The 7,043-nt window shown below is 42.1% G+C and overlaps 1 protein-coding gene across 5 annotated transcripts in view; it reads right to left on the reverse strand.

The window, feature by feature from the left end:
- AHCYL1 (adenosylhomocysteinase like 1) overlaps window positions 1-7,043 on the reverse strand; it is a 38,885-nt gene that overhangs the window by 26,383 nt on the left and 5,459 nt on the right. Inside the window, exon 1 of one of the 5 annotated variants that reach the window (XM_023535938.1) lies at window positions 5,139-5,243. The exons of the other annotated variants lie outside the window; for them this stretch is intronic. The gene's annotated coding sequence lies outside the window, so the exon portion shown is untranslated. Of the gene's footprint in view, window positions 1-5,138; window positions 5,244-7,043 lie in introns of those variants that run through there. 5 annotated transcript variants of the gene reach the window in all.

Below are 7,043 nucleotides of genomic sequence, written 5' to 3' on the forward strand. Positions count from 1 at the left end.
AGTAGATTGGAAGGCTTCACAGCAGAAGAGTTTTTCCATCTGCTGGAGAGCAGTTAGGACTGGAACCGCCTAGAGCGTCCTGGCTCCTCTGGGGAAGACTGTGGCTCCGCTCTCCAATGGGCTTTGAGTTTACAGAGGTTTGGCCTCAACGGCCTTGGGTACAGCACTTACTCAGCAATCGATCAGTGCAGGTCTGGAAAGCTCCCCTTAGACCTTCGGAAGAGAAACAAGAAGATCCCTGTAAAGACCACCCTGAAGAGGTCTCGGCCTGTGGTTACACGAAAGATCAGGTTTCATGGAGGTAAAGGCAGAACTGGCACAGGACTTTGCGTGCTCTTTGTGCGCCAACCTTCCAATCTGGTCTCATTTTCTTCTACATAAATCTTTCTCCCAGTGCCCCAAATGAAATTTCATTCATGTTTCTGTAGTACACATTACACAGTGTACTAACCCTGAGACAGGGTTTGGCCGGCCATTCATTCAAGTCAAACACTAACTTTTCCAGGAACAGATATTAATATTGGTATATATAAAGCAAAGCCTTATCTGCCCTCCTCTCCTTTTAATTCTGAGTTCTATTTGATAATAACATAATAGTCACAGACTCCTTTAGAATGGAAAAGAAATCTTTCTCTGGGTCTTAAATCCACTCATTTTGGCTTAAGGAGATAGCTGCCATCCTGGCTACCTGGCTTACCAGCTCAAGTAACTGTCTTTGGGGCTCTGCCCTCCTTTTTTTCCTATCGTCTTTCTCCAATCTCTACTCTCTGGCTATTTCCTCAGCCCCTCAATCAACTCCTCCTGTGACCAACTGTGTTTTGAATCCAGAATTTCACTGAAATGACCTCTTATGATCTTTATAATTTTACTATCACTGTTAGTCTGGAAATTCATAATATGAACTATCGTGTTAAGGAAATCCCTATATTCTGATGTGATTTTTTTCATCCATTGAGTCCAAAAAGCGCAGCTAACCAGAAACTAGAGGTGGGCATGGGGACAGAGTGTCAAAATCATTCTCAACATTTCAAAAAGAACACAGAGTCAAGAAATGCGATTGGTTTAGTGAAGGCCTAGCTAGCCCTCAGAATTTTTCTAGAGACACCCACAAGATCTTTGCAATTGCCTTGGCTGTATGAAGAAACAACCCAATCTAGCTATCTAAGAGGTAACAGTCAGAAACACCCAATTCATGGCCTAACTTTATCCAAATCACATTCTCAACTATAGGCAAGCATTCTAGGTTTTTAGCCTGGGGTTCATGGAATGGGCTTCCGGCCGCCAGCTCCACCATGCAAACTGTTATATATATGCACATATTTCTGGACAATGACCACAGCTCAGATAGAGCTCCAAGTCCTACATGATTAAGAACCACTGTACTAAACTTACATGACCCAAATGATAACCTCACAAGAATATAAGTGCCACAGGATGTGGATCTCTGTCTTGTTCACTGATGTACCCTAAGTACCCAGCACAGGTCCTGGGACACAGGAGGTGCTCAACCCCAAGCCGACAGGGCTGCATGATTTCTGGCCATAGCTTACTCTGAATACCCTGGAAAAGAAGAGTAAGTATAGGTTATTTTCAGGACTCAATATTTTTCCTCAAGGCCAAAGTTATCCAAGGTAGGTGGTAGCTGTATTACCAACCCAACATCAGATTTCATAGCAATGCTGGCCAGCCCTGCTAGATAATCTAAAAGAGTGCTTCTAAATCTGGGATCTTTCAAATTCAAGCTATTTCAAAATGCACATACCATCCCATTTTCCACCTGGCCCTTACCCTCAACCCCTCCTCGTTCGGATTAAGTAGGTCTGGGTTAGGGCCCCAGTAATGATTATTTTGAAACAGCTCCCTTAGTGACTGATACCTTCTATTCCTTTCCACTCCATGAGAAGTACTGATCTGAGACAATCTAAGCAGGATCTGAAAAAGCAAACACAAGCGTACTGAGTTTACCAGGCTCTTGATAAAGCAACTCAAGGAATGCGGGGAGCAAATGGGTTAGCTACGTCCTGTTTGGAGACAAATAAGGCAAAGGAAGTAGAAATTCTGCCTTTAATACCAACTCCATCTGTCAGGTACAATCAACCCATCAGAGGGATCCGCAAGGGTTTAGAACATGACAGAGAGCTTGTCTGAGGAAGAGACTGTATTTTTACAATAGCTTGGTCCAAACTCAATAAAAATTGGCAAGGTGCTCTCATTCCGCACATGCCCAGCACTCAGCTAATCCCCTCCCTGTGGAGTCAGAAAAGAATGTGCAGAATTCCAAGCCCTCTACTCCCCAGATAGGAGGGGCTCCTTCCCCTGAATACAAGGGTTGAAACTAATCTGGTCAACTCTAGTCCTAATTACAAACTAGGTAGAGAAACGAGGTGCCACCCAGCGTGAGTGCGCTCCTGACCTTTGATTCCTAAACAGCCATTATCCCATTAAAAGCCAAGCCTTTGCCAACCTCAATTCATTCTCGACTGGCAAATAAGAACAGAAACCACCCCCAGAGTAATGTTTCCCTCTTGGAAATCCTGGGGAAGGGGTGCAATAGGGTCAGTCCCTCCAGCTTGCTTTTTAGAACACCATGTTCCCAACCAGCTCGGTCTTTTCTGTTACAAACCTGAAGTAAACAGATTCTACAGCAGCTACAAGTCTGTTACCAAGGCCACTGTATTGATCAGTATAATTAACATTCACAATTCATCTAATCCAGCATGACAAGCCAGCTGGGCTGCTCTCCATAGAACTGAACATTGGGAATCTTCATGTCTTGCTTGCTAAGAAGTCTGGTGCTCTGAAACTGGGTACTAAGTACTCAGCACTGAATTAGAAATTGGCACCCACCTACCTGGCCACCCACAGGAAAATGAATTAGTTGCCAGAACAACTGAACACATCTGCCATCTCTCTGAAGCACAAAATTCTGAAGGTCTCCCTTTCCCCTGAATCCTGCCGAGGTCACATACTTTAGGGAAACGTCACACACAAAACCCTCAGTGCCAACTAGAGCCTGAGTTCCTGGTGAGGACAAGCACTGGCCCAGTTCCCAGAAGGTGTACTTCAGAGACAAGGGCACATATAGCTTTTGAACATTAAGCTCAGCCTTTGGTTCAGAGCTTGTCTGAGGGGTAGCTGGGGTTGTCAAATGAAAATAAGTAGTTTTCTCGGCACTGTTGAGCAGAGCTGTTGTTATTACTTCCTGGACTCCAACACACATTCTAAAATGAAACTGTTCAACTCGCCACTGGTCCCCAAATCTCAAACGCCCTAAGAGGAAGCCTCTGTTCCTTAAATCAAGAGCATGTATAAACCAGAATACCAGTGTCAACTTTGGGCAATGTCCCTAATGTTAAGAGTTTAAAACTTGGTGGGAAATTCAAGTTACCTTTTCCATCATGTCCAAGGACATCCCTAAGATTCTAGCCTCCTGCCCTGTGGTTCTCATGCTACCAGGCTAAGAAGCTAGTCTCTTCTCTTCCTCTGACTTCTGGCAGTATAAAGGGCTCTACACTGGATACTAAAATACTGGAAATTCTCATCAATTTCTCACTTGGTACTTCATTATTACCCACGTGGGAGGAGTCTAAGAAAAATAACCCCGGCCAACTGAAGGGGAAAGTGAGCCAAAGTCACAAAGCGAGTCCAACTCACTTTCTCCTAGGGATCATCATCTCACAATGTTTTACTCAATAAGCAATTACTGACAGTATTATGTGCCAGGCACTACATACTACACACATGTGTGAGATATGGTCATTACCCTCAATATGTTTGGTCTAGAGAAATCAAATGAATTAAATTCAGGCATTAAGTCAGTCTTGAAAATAGTTTGAGAAGTACTACACCGAAATCAAACCTATATATGAGAGACACAGGGGAGCAAATTACTTTGTTTAGTTTTGATATTCAATCTAGTATGTGAGCTCCCACTCTAAACTCTCCTATGGAACATTTAGAATCAGCTCTGGAGCTTTAGGGGCACCCACAGTTCAGATGAAGGGCAGTAGAGTTTAGAGTACAAAACCCCCAAAGTCGCTGGTTTCAGTGTGCCTAAGTTCCTGAGTTGAACCCTCAAGGCACTTATAATGAGTCTCTTGGGAAGCTGAGGAGCATCCCAAAGAGGGGGTGACAAAGAACACCAACAACCTCAGCTTTGTTCCAAGGACAAATTTCGAGCTGGAAATCTACTCTCAGCAGTTTCTGGATCTGCAAAGGAACAAGATATTATGGCTTAGAGGCCTGCCATTCTAAATCAGGGTTTTTAAGCCCAGGATCCATGGATGAGTTTCAGGGAGTACCATACATCCTCTGAAAGTGTATGCAAGTCTTTGTGCTCCTAAATTTTCCTGAGGAAAGATCCAGGATTTTCATAAGATTCTTAAAAGAATCTGTGACTCAAAAGATGAAGAACCATTGTTCTAGAGTCTCTAATTCAACGAAAAGCTCAGGAGTAAACCCTCAAAACTGGCAAAAGAGACATCTGCTTAAGTTCTCTACCTTCCACAGAGCTCTACTTACTGACCTCTCTTCTGAAATCAGAAACAGAGACACAGTGTGCACTTTGAAAATTCAAGGTGAAAAGCTCTTTTCTACAACTCTCAAATAAAGGTGTCACGAGAGCCCATAGGTTTTCTTCACAGCTTCTGAGGATGGAGATGGGGTGGAGGTGGTCAAAGAGGACAGAGCAGAATCTCTGTTCTACTAATTTTCCCGATAGGTCCCTTCTATCTATCTATCTATGTATCTATGTATCTATGTATCTATGTATCTATGTATGTATGTATCTATCTATCTATCTATTATTTATTTATTTATTTTTATTTATTTTTTTTCGATTTCAGAATCCAAAGATAATGAGAACATGTCGCAGTGCAAAAACTTTGACTTGAGGTCAAGAAAGTCCCAGGGGGAAAGGGATACAGTAATTCCCACTATGCCCATGGAAACCTGTGCCCTAAAGCTTCACCTTAATACAATTAAAGTACTAGAAGAGTTGGAGCCATTTATTAAAAACAGCTACAAATCATTATTCAAAGCACAGGGATACGAACAGCTTCATTCAAGAGGCCAAAATGAAGGAAACACGGTTACACTCATCTCCTCCAGGCCTTTAACCCCTTCATTCTGCCACTCACCAGTTCACCATCCAACTCAGAGAGCTGTGCACCATGCAGATCAGCACATTAGCATTTTCCTTGGCACCTTGAGCACACAGGCTCAGTGGGATTCCAGTGATGCCACTGCACACACACAAGTTCGGGAGAGAAGAGAAAAATACATCAACAACAAGGCTTAATCTGGCTGGGCAGTTCTTCAGATTGTAAAGAACTATGCCAAGATGAACAGCATGGAACAGTGAGCAATCTTCAAACCCTACTGTTTAAGCCTCATTCTAGCACACAACTGAGTACAGGGTGTCCATTTTAAAAGAAGTGAACCGGTTTGGGCTGGTCAAGGAGAACATTTTAAGCCCATTAAACTCTACAGGTTGAATACAGAGGCACATTAGCTGAGGCACTGGAGCTTTCACAGCAAGAAAGCAGGAGCAAAAGAGACAAATGGCATATGATTTCACTTATATACGGAATCTAAATAAACAAAACAAATAAACAAACAAAATAGGAAAAGACTCATAGATACAGAGAACGAAGAGATGCTTGCCAGAGGGGAGGGAGGTGGGGAGATGGGCAAAAAAAAATAAAAGGGACTGAGAGATATGAACTCCCAGTTATAAAACAAGTCATGGAGATGTAATGTACAGCACAGGGAAAACAGTCAATAATGTCATAACCATCTGTACAGTGACAGATTACTAGACTTATCGGGGTGATCACATCGCAAGGTATATAAATGTTGAATCACTATGTTGTGCACCTTAAACTAACATTGTATTTCAACTATAACTGAAGAAATGAAAGAAAGCAAGCGGAAGCATGCTCAGATAGTCCTAGATTTGTGGATCTGTCAAAGTCCTTTCCCATCTCTTCCCCAGCACTCCAAATACTACCTTTTACCAGTAGCTCATTAAGCTTTTACTCTGTGGCCTGTTTGGGCAGTAAATGATTAACCTCACTATATATTGCTAAGCGGTACCAATCATTCATTATAAACATTCTGAGATTAAGGCATTTGATGAATCCTTTATAAAAAGTAAACAGAGATAGGAACAAACATGAAACCAGTCTGAGTGTCAACAAAGACCAGGGTGTTCCACCCTAGTTCTGTAATTGCTGTGGAGTAAAGGCCACACATATCTGCAGGAGAAAATCAGTTATATATAATTAGGAGCAGGCTGTTTAGAACAGAGAGAAACACTGCCTGGGGGAGGGAGCTGCAGTACATAGGGATGCAATCTGAAGGGGACTATATAAAAAGATAAAGTCACAGCTCAGAAGAGTCTTTAGGATAGTTTCATATAATTTAAGGATTCTAGTTTGGGAAGATTCCCAAACTATTGCAGATTGAAGAAATACACTCCTGGACTCAGCTAGCCTGGTGTCTGACAATGCCCACATTCTGGGGGTACACTGTGTGGAATAGGGGATGAGGTGGCAGAGTGGTCAGGTAGAGCATATCCCATTTCCATCACAAGCTCTAAGTTCTCCCATTGTCTATGTACCTTCTGGTAATCAACAACTATTTTAGTGTTCAACAGGTGTAAGCTCTACGCAAAACAACATTCTGTCAGGGTTGAAAAGACATTCCAATAGCAACATCTTTGTTTTGGCTCTTAAAGCATATTTTTTAAAAGCTAAGGCATTTTTCAGAGTATAAAGTGTTACTCATTGAACAGCATTGGGATAACAGGTATAAACTAGAAATGAATCAGGCAAACCAGGATATATGGTCACCGTAGATACAGAGAAATAAACACACTAAGTGGTATCTACTAAATGCCAATCCCCTGGCATATAAAATGAGCTATTACTATTGCTCATTTTATAGATAAGAAAATGAAGGCTCAAATTCCATGTCCTTGATCACTGTGATATGCAGTCTCAAAGAACTTAAAAGTGAACTTAAAAATGACAGATCACCTA

This window comes from Pteropus vampyrus, unplaced genomic scaffold (genome assembly GCF_000151845.1).
Source record: "Pteropus vampyrus isolate Shadow unplaced genomic scaffold, Pvam_2.0 Scaffold6, whole genome shotgun sequence".
Lineage (NCBI taxonomy): Eukaryota > Metazoa > Chordata > Mammalia > Chiroptera > Pteropodidae > Pteropus > Pteropus vampyrus.